At 42.2% G+C, this 11,640-nt stretch overlaps 1 long non-coding RNA gene across 1 annotated transcript; it reads right to left on the reverse strand.

The window, feature by feature from the left end:
* Nucleotides 1-260: 260 nt before the first annotated feature.
* LOC116091962 lies at nt 261-10,626 on the reverse strand. Its single transcript, XR_004119120.1, has 2 exons — nt 10,199-10,626; nt 261-374 (listed from the first exon to the last, which is right to left on the reverse strand). It is a non-coding gene; the product is annotated as an uncharacterized LOC116091962 (long non-coding RNA).
* Nucleotides 10,627-11,640: the final 1,014 nt, after the last annotated feature.

The raw sequence follows: 11,640 nt of genomic DNA on the forward strand, positions 1-11,640 counted from the left end.
GATTAATTTATATGTTTGTGCATTATTTTGCTTCAATTTACTTGTAATTAGGTCCTGGGTTTTACCTTCTGGAAGTAGAAACTATGTGATTCTGCTTCTCTGATATTTCTACAAATGGCTAACTAATACTAGGAGAATGTCTGAATTAAAAGATGGATTGACCTCAGAATGATGCAGAATCTAAAGTTTGGAGTTCTTATAGAGGAGCTACTTTTGTTAGCTACTTTTCTATTGCTGTGATAAAATATCATGACCATAGCAACTTATAAAAGAAAGATTTTATTTGGGTTAACCATTATGTGGAAGAATGTGGCAGCAGGAGTGGTGCTGGAGAAGCAACTGGTAGTTCATCCCCTCAATCCACAAACAGGAAGCTGAGAAAACACATATGGAATGACATAAGCTTTTTGAATCCTGTCCGTAGGGAAAGACCTCCTCCAGCTAGAACATGACTCCTAATCCTTCACAAACAGTTCCATCCATGGAGGCCAAGTATTTAAACGTGTGAAATAGTAGGGCCATCTCCATTTAACCCAACACATTATGCAAGATGAACCTTGGCTCCTGGACATTACCTAGTAAGTCAAGTTACTGATCTCTGGAAATGTCTAACATGGGGTTGTATAATCACACGGGGATGTAACACAACAGAATATCAAATAACATTTTGTCATTTAAGTGAGTGAGATTGTGTCCCTTGTCACAGGATTTTTACATGGAAAGTGGCTTTTACCACCTGCCTGCCGAACACTTCCAGTTCCTAGGTTTGGTTCCCAAAGGCCCAATCTGCTGCCATCCCTTCCCAAACTATCTTCTGCCCCTGCTTCTGTGTCACTGCCCTCAATCTGGAAAGATATTCCCTGCTTAGATACATGCCATGCCAGCCACAATCATCCTTCTCACAGAACTCTCCTACTCCCTGAGAGTCCCCACCCCAATCTTCCTTCTCCTCCTCACCACTGTGCCTCAGACCGCAACTTGGGCAGAGATACCCAGCTATATCAAACTGCTTTGAGAAGTCCAGCCCCAAATTGGACCTTCAGGACCAGAGGTCTTGCTGATTGCCAGAATCTAGGCCACACATAAGACCAATAAGGACACCAACGAATAAAACACCCATTCAACAAATACAAATGCAGAAATTGGGACTAAGTCCTATGGTTACTCCAAGTCCAAATGCTTAGATACCAACATAAGAACACAATGAACAACAGCCAGGGCAATATCTCAAACAGAATTGATCTATCATACTACATACAACAAGCCATGGAAGTTGTAATGCAGCTAAAGCACAAGAAAAACACCTTAAGGTTTGTCACTTCAAGTCTAGCCAGAGAGGGTCACATATCATGCATTGGTAAGTACAGATATTGGTTTGATTCTACTTGGTCATGGATGCTTGTTGGCATCAGGATCTCTGAAAACAGTGACATCACATAGGCGGACCACATAGACCTGTTGTCAAGGCCACCATATTCCCAGAATCCATTGGACTCACCTCCCACCTTTACCTGTGACCATGTCACCATCCATATTTTATGGGGAATGCCTCTTTCCCTCCCTCTGTCTCTCCCTCCCTCCCTCCCTCCCTGCTTCTCTCTCTCTCTCTCTCTCTCTCTCTCTCTCTCTCTCTCTCTCTCTCTCTCTCTCTCTCTCTCTCTCTCTCTCCCTCTCCCTCTCTCTCCCTATCTCCTCTTTCTCCACCTCTTCTCTTTCTGCCACCACCTTCTCTCTCTGTGTCCCAATAAAACCTCCTACACGTGGAACTGTTTGGGCCTAATGTCCTGTGTCCAGACACAAGCCACTATTCTAACACATCATTTGGTGCTAAAACCTGGGAACTTAGCAGTTCCATCAACAGCTGCTATGGAGCACAGCAATGGGGAGCATCGGAAGCAACAAAATCATGGACCAGCCACACCACAGCCTGCAACTGTAGCTGCTGTGAGTGCCATGAGTGCTATGAGGAGGTTTGCAGACCCCTCAGGTGATAGCTATGAGAATCATAGGCTTCCACCATGAGAGCTATTACTGCTGCTGCCACCTCTGATGGCTCTGCCACGGGACATATGAACTTCTACCACGTGAGCTGTGCTGCCCTGATCTATCTTCAGGGCTAGCTTCTGCTGGGGTCTACACCTACCCATTCAGTTCCATGCTCCTATTTACCAGTTCCCTATTCTCACACAGTACTGGCATATTAATTGGTAGGATAAGTTGATGGGAGGGCCTCTAGCCAGTTTTATTCTGGGATCTAAGGGGTTGGCATTTTACAGTCATGCCTCCCAGCTGACATAACGAGTTAGGACATTGACCCTTTGGATGACCATTCCCTCGAAAGTAGCTCTTCTTCCCTTCCCCTTCCAGGCTCTTTCAGCTGTTTAAAGAAATCCCTGGTTCTGGGGTAGAGCTTTTACCACAGGAAGCCTAGGGCTTACTAGGTAACCCTTAGGGGGCACTTGTGCTGACTTGGGCCACTAGCCTGGCTGATTTCTTTTTGGTTTTTGGACTGTTCTCAGGACACTGGTACGAATAATCCAATAATCCCCCAATGGGTGCTGTGATGTCTTCAAACTGACCTCCAAACACCCCACTGGAATGTCTCCTGGAAAATCTCAAATCTTTGAAGGTATTGTCTGACTTGAAGGCATCAGAATTAATATACCTCTGTGATAATGTCTGGATTCAGTACCAGCTAGATAATGGCTCAAAATGGCCACCAAATGGCACCCTAGATCCAACTATTTTAAGGGATCTTAGTACACACTGCCAGTGAACTGGTAAATGGAAGGAGGATGCCTATGTCCAAGTATTCTTCTATCTTTGCTCCTGTCCCTCCCTGTGTTCTTCTTGTCCCCCAACCCAACTTCTCTTAGCCATGAAATCTACACAACCTCTGCTCGATGATGCTACAACACTAGGTCCATCTAATGAACCACCTCCTTTTGGCCGCAGACCTGTTTCCATGCTTCTGAAAATCGAAACTGCTACTTCAGTTTCTCTTTCTCACCAGGATAGCCCAGAGCCTGCTAGCTCTACCTCTCTAGACCTCTTCCCTTCTTCCATGCCAGTTGCAGGTCACGACAACTACCCCACATTGGCAGCTACCTTCACCCCTCCTGTTACATGCTCTAATGCCATAGCCAACCCCCCAGTCCTTCCTCCCCAGAGACACCTGACCCAGCGTTAGCACTCCCTCTTAAAGAAGTTGCTGGGGTAGATGTCTTCATCAGAGTACATGTTCCTTTCTCACTTAGCAAACTTTCTCAAATAGAAAAGAGACTGGGTTCCTATACTTCTAACTCTTCCAAGTTTTTTTAAAAAGTTCCAGCATATCACTTAATGTTATAGCTTGACTTTCCATGATGTTCACATGATTCTTACTAATAATTTACTTCCTGATGAATGCAGATGAGTTTGGGAAGAGGCAAGAATGCATGCAGATGCAATTCACCAGACAGAACATATCCAATTGGTTCTGAGACAGTGCCTGACCAGGATCCCTAGTGGAATTAAAATTCCACAGGTGGTATTTTAGCCAGAGACAGTTTTTTTACATGACTTCTGGCCAGTATTAGAAAAGTGATCTTAAAGCCAGTAAATTTTGAAAAACTCTAAGAGGCTTCCAGGACAAGCAGAAAAATCCATCTCAATTTTTAGAATGTCTCACAAAGACTTTATTACAGCATACCAATGTGAACACTGAAAACCCAGAAGGTAAGCAACTTCTGATGACTGACTTCTTTTCCCAGAGCTACCCCAACATAAAAGCTAAACTTTTATCAGAATGGGGACCCCAAACTCCATAGGCCGAAGTCTTAGTGCTGACCTTCAAAGTCTACCATGGGAGAGAGACAAAGTCCACAAACAAAAATACCATATGCTAGCAAAGGCTGTGTGATCAGTCCCACCCACTGTCCCAGACACATGGTCTTCTAAGACTCAGAGACCACTAGGTACCTGCTACAAATGTGATCAAAAGGTCATTGGGCAAAAGCCTGCCCTAACTTCCTCAAGCCAAGAGGACCATGCCCTAGGTGCCATCAAGAGAGACATTGGGCTATTGATTGCCCTCATGTTACACAGAACATGGGGACATCACTCCCTGATAACCCTCCAGCTAGTCTCCTAGGCTTAGCTATGGTTGACTGAGGAGTCCTGAGCTCCCATGACCTGGCCACTGTCATAACTAGCAGGGAGACCCAGGTAGATATCAAGGTATGTTAGAGGCCCATCTCTTTCCTCTAGGACAATGGAGCAACTTACTCAGACCTGATGGAGTTTGGGGGACCCACTTCTCCTTTCCCTTTTCCTATTTTTGGGGTAGAAGGAAAACGTTACTTGCCTCATCAGATCCCACCACTTAGTTGTATTTTTAGGGATGTATGTCTCACCCATTCCTTTTTGGTAGTGCCAACTTATCCTGTCCCCTTATTGGGAAGGGATCTTCTAGCTAGGCTGGGAGCCTCTACTTCCTTTGATCCCCCTTTCGCTTAAACCCAAGCTCAGCAGCAGTTCCTCTGCTCCTTCTTCTAGTCAGCTAACCTACTAACACTACCATGTTATTTCCTTTACCAGTTTCTCAGGTAGATCCCTGAGTCTGACATGTTCTGAACCCCTGTGTTGCTAAACACCATTCTCCTGTTGTCATCCAGTTACTGGACAGGTACATAATCCAAGCTCAATATACTCTCTTCTCTCTCCATAGCCTCAGGGGACTTAAGGCTATAATTTCTGACCTCTTGAGAAAAAAAAAACTCATTTTCTCTAACTCTTCCTCCTTTAACACACCTATACTAGCAGTTAAGAATCCTAATGGTAACTATCGACTAGTTCAAGACCTCAGGTGCATTAATTCTGCAGTGGTTCCTTTCCATCCTGTTGTGGCTAACCCTTACACACTTCTTTCCACTATCCCCTCAGGGACTTCCCATTTCTCAGTCCTAGCTATCAAGGGTGCATTTTTCTCTATTCCTCTAGATGTCCAGTCACAATACATATTTCCCTTTATCTGGACAGATCCTGATACTCACTTTTCTACCCAACTTACCTGGACTGTTCTACCTCAGGGATTCCGTAACAGCCCACACCTATTTGTTCAGGCCCTGGCTTCTGACTTACTCTCTCTGCCTCTCCCTAAATGTAAGATTATACTTTACATAGACCATGTCCTTCTCTGTAGCCTCTCTTTAGAAATTAGCCAGGTTGACACATCTGCTCTTTTAAATTTCCTCTCCAGTTGAGGCTACAGGGTCTCACCTTCTAAAATCCAACTGTCCACTCCTCAGGCCACTTATTTTGGACTAACAATCACCCCAACCCACAAGGCTATTACCTTAGATTAAAAAATCTGATTCAGTCTCTAACTGTTCCTTCTATAAAGGAAGAGATTTTATCAGTCCTAAGAATAGCTCATTTTTTATGTTCGTGGGTTCCTTCCTTTTCCCTCCCTTTTCATCCCTTATATGAAACAATGTTAGGCCCCACCCATGAACCTCTTCTCACACCTATTACCAAGCCTTTTCAAAGGCTCTAACAAGCTCTCCTTAATAGAAAGTATGTGATTCTGCTTCTCTGATATTTCTACAAATGGCTAACTAATACTTGGAGAATGTCTGAATTAAAAGATGGATTGACGTCAGAATGATGCAGAATCTAAAGTCTGGAGTTCTGCCTGACCTGACATGTCCTTTTTCCCTCTAAATAACTGAAAAAGAAGGATTTACCCTTGGAGACTTAGGTCATCAACTGGAGACCTCTTTTGCACCTGTAGCGTACTTGTCAAAAACAAACAAACAAACAAACAAACTAGATTTAACCATTCAGGGATGAGTACCTTGTACCTGTACCTTAGCAGTCACAGAACTCCTTATTCAAGAGTCAAAAAATAAATAAAACTAACCTATAACTGTCTTCTCATAACTTGTCACATCTCCTAATTTATAAAGGCTTACAGACTCTACTTCCCTCCAGGGTTCTTTCTCTTCAGGTAGCTCTAATAGAGATTCCACATTCACCTTCCAATCAAGCCCGAGGCACAGGTCCTTCCTACTTACACCACTAATCAATAGGCTGAACTAATAGCCCTTACCTGCGCATTTCAACTGTCAAAGGGGAAATCTCTCAACCTCTACATAGATTCTAAATATGCTTTTCATATCCTTCTGTCCCACTCTTCTATCTGGAAGGAGCTCAGGTTACTTATCACAAAAGGAGGATCTATAGCTAATGGAAACCAAATTATGGCCATGCTAAAGGCTTCCCATCTTACCACAGCTATTGATATTGTCCACTGTAGGTCCCACCAGATGGATGACTCTATTATCTCCAAGGGAAGCAACTGAGCTAACGAGGCAGCTAGAGCTTCAACCCTTAGAGTCCTAGACTTGTCTCATCCTCCCCAGGACATTCTTACACTACAACCTACATCTCCATGTTCTTCACCCCCTGACACCTGCCAAACTCTGTCCTATCTTTACCAGCTCTTTCATCCTAACAGTAAAGCATTGTTTTCTTTTGTCAAGACCCACCTACAGCCTACTCCTGAGGACTTAAGCTTCCTAAAATCTATCACTGCTCCTTGCAAAATCTGTCAGATGTCTGACTCCAACTCAAGGTATCATATCAGGTCTTTTCCTACCCATCAGGCTAGAGATCCCCTTCCTGGAACTGACTGGCAACTTGAATTTACCCATATGCCCACTGTGCCAAGTACCTCCTAGTCTTGGTGGACACCTTCTCAAGGTGGGTAGAACCATTTCCCACAATTAACAAAGGGTCTCATACAGTCTCTGATTTCCTCCTCTGAAAGATCATCCCCCCTGGTTTGGTGTCTCAGCATCTCTCCAATCAGACAATGGTCCTGAATTTACTTCCCAAGTTTCTCAAATCCTATCTAAGGCCCTAGACATCCCCTGGCATTTTCACCTTCCTTACCACCCTCAGTCATCAGATAAGGTAGAAAGAACTAACCACTCTTTAAAAACCAATCTTATTAAGCTGTAACAGGAACTTCTCCTTGATTAGATAAAACTCCTTCCTCTGGCTCTTTTCAGGTTATGAGCTCTTCCCAAGAGACCTCTCCTTATCTCAACATTTCAATTCATGTCTGGACATCCAGTCCTAACTCCTGGTCTTTCACCTAAATGCTCTCCCCTCCCAGACCATCTACTTACCCCGTTACTTTGTCACATTTGCTCTTTCCTATAGAATTTTGCTGACCACCATCTACCACACCCTCACACTGTCTCCTGTCCACTGCCTGTCAACACTGGAGACCAAGTCCTTCTATCCCCTCCAGGTCATTGGCCCTCACCACTCTCCCTTAAATGGTAGGGCCCTTTTAAGGTAATTCTTATGACCCCTACAGCTGTTAAACTCGAAGTATTCTCTCATTGGACCCATATGTCTCACCTCAAACCTTTCATTACTCTACCTAAAAATGACTCTTCTTCATATACACCAACCCTTACAAGACTGTGCTCTGTTAAGCTCTGGAGAATGTTGAGACTGCCCACCTTGTCCTCAATCCCAGAGACCAAGACTCCACTCTGGAAGCAGAGGTGGACCTCACTGGATTGGAAATGTGTTTCTCATCCTCCCCCTGCTGTCATTTCATCCAGGGTAGCCCTTACAGTATCTGGAGACTCAAGGTTCAAGAAATCCCCACAGATAACAGTCTTTCCAAATGGGGTCAAGAAACTCCTCCATAGCTAGATGCCAGAAACCAATCCAAATTACCGTCATCCTTGTATCTGTTATCCCATCTAAATATTATGATCTCTATACTTACTTTTTCTTAAATCAGAGAAAAAATTATGGTAGAAAATGGCCAGATGAATATGGGAGCTGCCCATATTGGTCTTGTCAGATACATATGCTAGGATCATGGACCCATCATTTCTTCTATCAACACCACCAGACACTCTTTTTCTACATATAGAAACTTGTTGAATTCCAGGTGGGAGACACGAGTTGTTGGTAAGCTCTACTGTAAAAAATCAACCTGGGTCCCCTGTAAGCACCATCCATATCAAGAGAAAGTATGTCTCAACTGCCCAACCCCTAGATATTGGAAAAGTAGGGGAGATAATCAAACAATCCTCTGAGGTCCTTATCTCTTTGACATCACCCCTCAAAAATGGCCCTAACTTGTCATCTCCTTTTGCTTCAGATCTTGACCTCAGCATACCAACTCTTTAATGTCACCAGCCTTGGACACTTTAAAGATTGCTGGTTATGTGTACCCCCTGGAAGTAACTCACAATTGTCACTTACAGCATCTCGGGTGATACTTCCAAATCACATTACCTCACCCTTTGTCAGCTGCCCTGAGTCTGATGTTGCCATGACTTCATACCTTACCTCTATGGTTGTGGCAAACTGTTTTAAGACCTCTGGGACTGGTTCTGTACGAACACTAAGCTCCCTAGACTGCAATAGAACCATAACACTTGATATATCGTCTCTGCCACAATTCCCTGCAGTCCAAAACACATCAATTCTTTGTGGCACTCAGGCATATCATTGCCTACCCACCAGCTTATGTCTACCAATCTGGGATAGTGAGAAATAAAGTCCAGAATCTACAGTCAGACATAAATAAATTTCAGAGTCTGTGAGACCTCCAGTTCTTGAATTTTCAAAAATCCTATATAGAATTGGATACTCTCTTTTGCAACACCTCTCTTAATCATCTTCCTGGTATTATTATTTGCTCCCTGGTTCATTAATCTTGTTTATAAATTCCTTCAATGACAAATACAAAATAATTCTAACCAAACTATTAATCACCTCCTGTTACAGGATTACCAGCCGCTGTCCACAAAAGAGCCACTGTCCACAGAGGAACCTGTTTACAAGTAGATCCCAATGGTGAAAGCCAGCTACGCCCCATTGAAGATGCCCCGAGACAGCAGGAAGTAGCTTAAGAGATAGGACGCCCTCGTTTCCTTTTCATTATCGGCTTCCCCCTCCTTTTTTTTTTCCTTCTCTTTATAATAACAAGAAGAAACCTGCGAAACCCATGACGTCACATAGGTGGGCCTCACAGACCTGTTGCCAAGGCAACAGCCACCATATTCCCAGAATCCATTGGGCTCACTTCCCATCTTTACCTGTGACCATGTCATCATTCATATATATATATATATATATATATATATATATATATATATATATACATACATATATATGGGAAATGCCTCTCTCTCTCTCTCTCTCTCTACTTCCCCCTTCTCTTTCTGCTCTCACCTTTTCTCTCTCTCTCCTCCCTCCTCTTCTCTTTCTGCTCTCACCTTTTCTCTCTCTCTCCCAATCTAACCTCTTACACGTGGAGCTATTTGGGCCTAGTGTGCTGTGCTCAGAGGGAAGCCGCTGTTCTAACACAGCTATTCTGACACATCAATGCTCAGTGACATTCACCCATGGTCATGTTAAGTTTGAAGACTCTAAAAGTTTTCAGATTTTATTAGCTTTAAGTTCAGTTTTACTTGTCAATTTCTATTCCCAATATGCTATCCTATAGATGATAGGTTTCATAAATCAGTCTATGCATGTCATAACGTGGACATGTGCTTTGAGTGGAGTCAGTTATAGCTGAACTCAATAGCAAGTTCTCTGCTCACTATAAATCAGTGATTTGGCTTGGTAGAGAAGGACATGCCTTTTGTGTAAACATGAAGTTCTCATATACAGTTTGAGTTCACTGAGAAACGGGCTCTGAAAATTTGATTTGGCTCTCCCATTTCAGACATATATATGCTTGTCTCAGACACTATGGGGACAGGAATAGGGCTTGAACAGATTACAATCAGACAGGCTCCTATTGCTGAGAGGGGGAAAGGGACATGGATTACCATCTCTAATCAAGAAGTTATCTTCAATTTCTCCAATGGAGTCCCATTGGGTATAAAAACTGCACTTGTGAGTAGGTACAATGCCCAGTAATAGATGCTCAACACAAAAGAAACTTAATTGTAAATTTTGTAGACTTTTTAAAATCTCACACTGCCTTGCTTTTTATTGGTCTTTTGCTTATATTATTGTATATTCTATTTATGTGTATGTGTATTTATGTATGTGTATGTATGTGTTTGTGTGTATGTGTGTGTGTTGCCCTCCCTCACATCTCTTCCATTCTTATTGTTTCTACATTGTGTCAGTATGAAGCCCAACTCACTATGTAGAATAGACTGACCTTGAGTATTTGGAGATTTGCCAAGGGACACAGTGTCCCTTCTTGATAAAGAACACAGAAAGACAAGGAAAACAAATGTCCTCTCCCCCAACAAGTCAGATGGCAGCTTCTTGTTTGCATATAATTAGTGGGGTGGTGCAGGTGTGGGTAACTAAAGAAAAGCAACAGTACAAAGGTCTCCATCCCTGCTTCTTATAAGGAATTCTTTGCCAGATTCCCAGACTTAGAGCTCTCTGCCTGAAGAGAAAAAAAAATTGCACTTTCTTTTTTTCTGAAACTCAATCTTCCATCTTTCCTAGCTCTTCAATTCTTTATCCTTGACAGGGAACAAAATTTGTGACCAGAACTCTACTAACCAAAGCACAAAAAGTCAGTATGTTAACAATGAGCATTAAAAGTTATAATGTTTGTAAAACTGACTGAAGGACTATTTGGATACACATTTTTTGGCACAATTGAATCAAAGCAAAGATAAAACAGAGTTCTATGTCATCACAAGAAGATTCTTGGTGAGACTTTTCTAAATTCTTAGATTCTAGATTCCAATTTGGTGTGTAAAGAACTGGTTCATTAATATGGTATGATATTTTAAAAGAGTAGGTATTTGCAAGCAAGATTTTCCTGGTGACCAAAAGCTAACAGTGTACCCTTAAAGATGGCCAATTTTATGATAAGTTTTACTAGAAAATAAAACTACATAAGAAACTGATTTTCTAAGATGGGACCATTTTAACTGTTGCCTAGTGAATTAATCTCTGACAGCCATTATCATATCATGTCTTCCTTTCCGGAGCAACCAGAATAAATGGATAGGCTTCCTGCCTTTTAAAGTCTTTGGACCGAAAACAGATGACACAGGCAATAAGAATAAACAGAGAGAAGCAGGCACATACAGCTCATATACAGGATCCTGAGAGTTAAAGCTGTAAAAGAAGATAAGTTGAAAGAAAACAAATTCAATAAGGAAGGGCTTATGTTTCATAAGCAACCCTATGTGGGAAATTAAATACATATAAAAGTTATGAGACAAGAATTAAAGATGCTCTTTGGGTATTCCTTTCAACATCCCCTCTGCCTGTAATGATATTCACTCTAGAGCACTTTTATATTTATTATCCACATTCTTAAAGCCTTCAAATATATTAAAAGTTATTTACATATTATACATATTTACAGTCCAACTTCCAAGAGCCAGGCCCACAAACTTTCTATCAAAATTGAATATCAGTTTCTTTTTTTTTAAGACTTTATTTATTTATTTTATATATATGAGTACACCATTGCTCTCTTCAGATACACCAGAAGAGGGCATTAGATCCCATTACAGATGGTTGTGAGTCACTAAGTGGTTTCTGGGAATTGAACCCAGGACCTCTGGAAGAGCAGTCAGTGCTCTCAACCTCTGAGCCATCGCTCCAGCCCCAGATATCAGTTTCTTAAAA

The sequence above is a fragment of the Mastomys coucha genome, unplaced genomic scaffold, assembly GCF_008632895.1.
Source record: "Mastomys coucha isolate ucsf_1 unplaced genomic scaffold, UCSF_Mcou_1 pScaffold15, whole genome shotgun sequence".
NCBI lineage: Eukaryota > Metazoa > Chordata > Mammalia > Rodentia > Muridae > Mastomys > Mastomys coucha.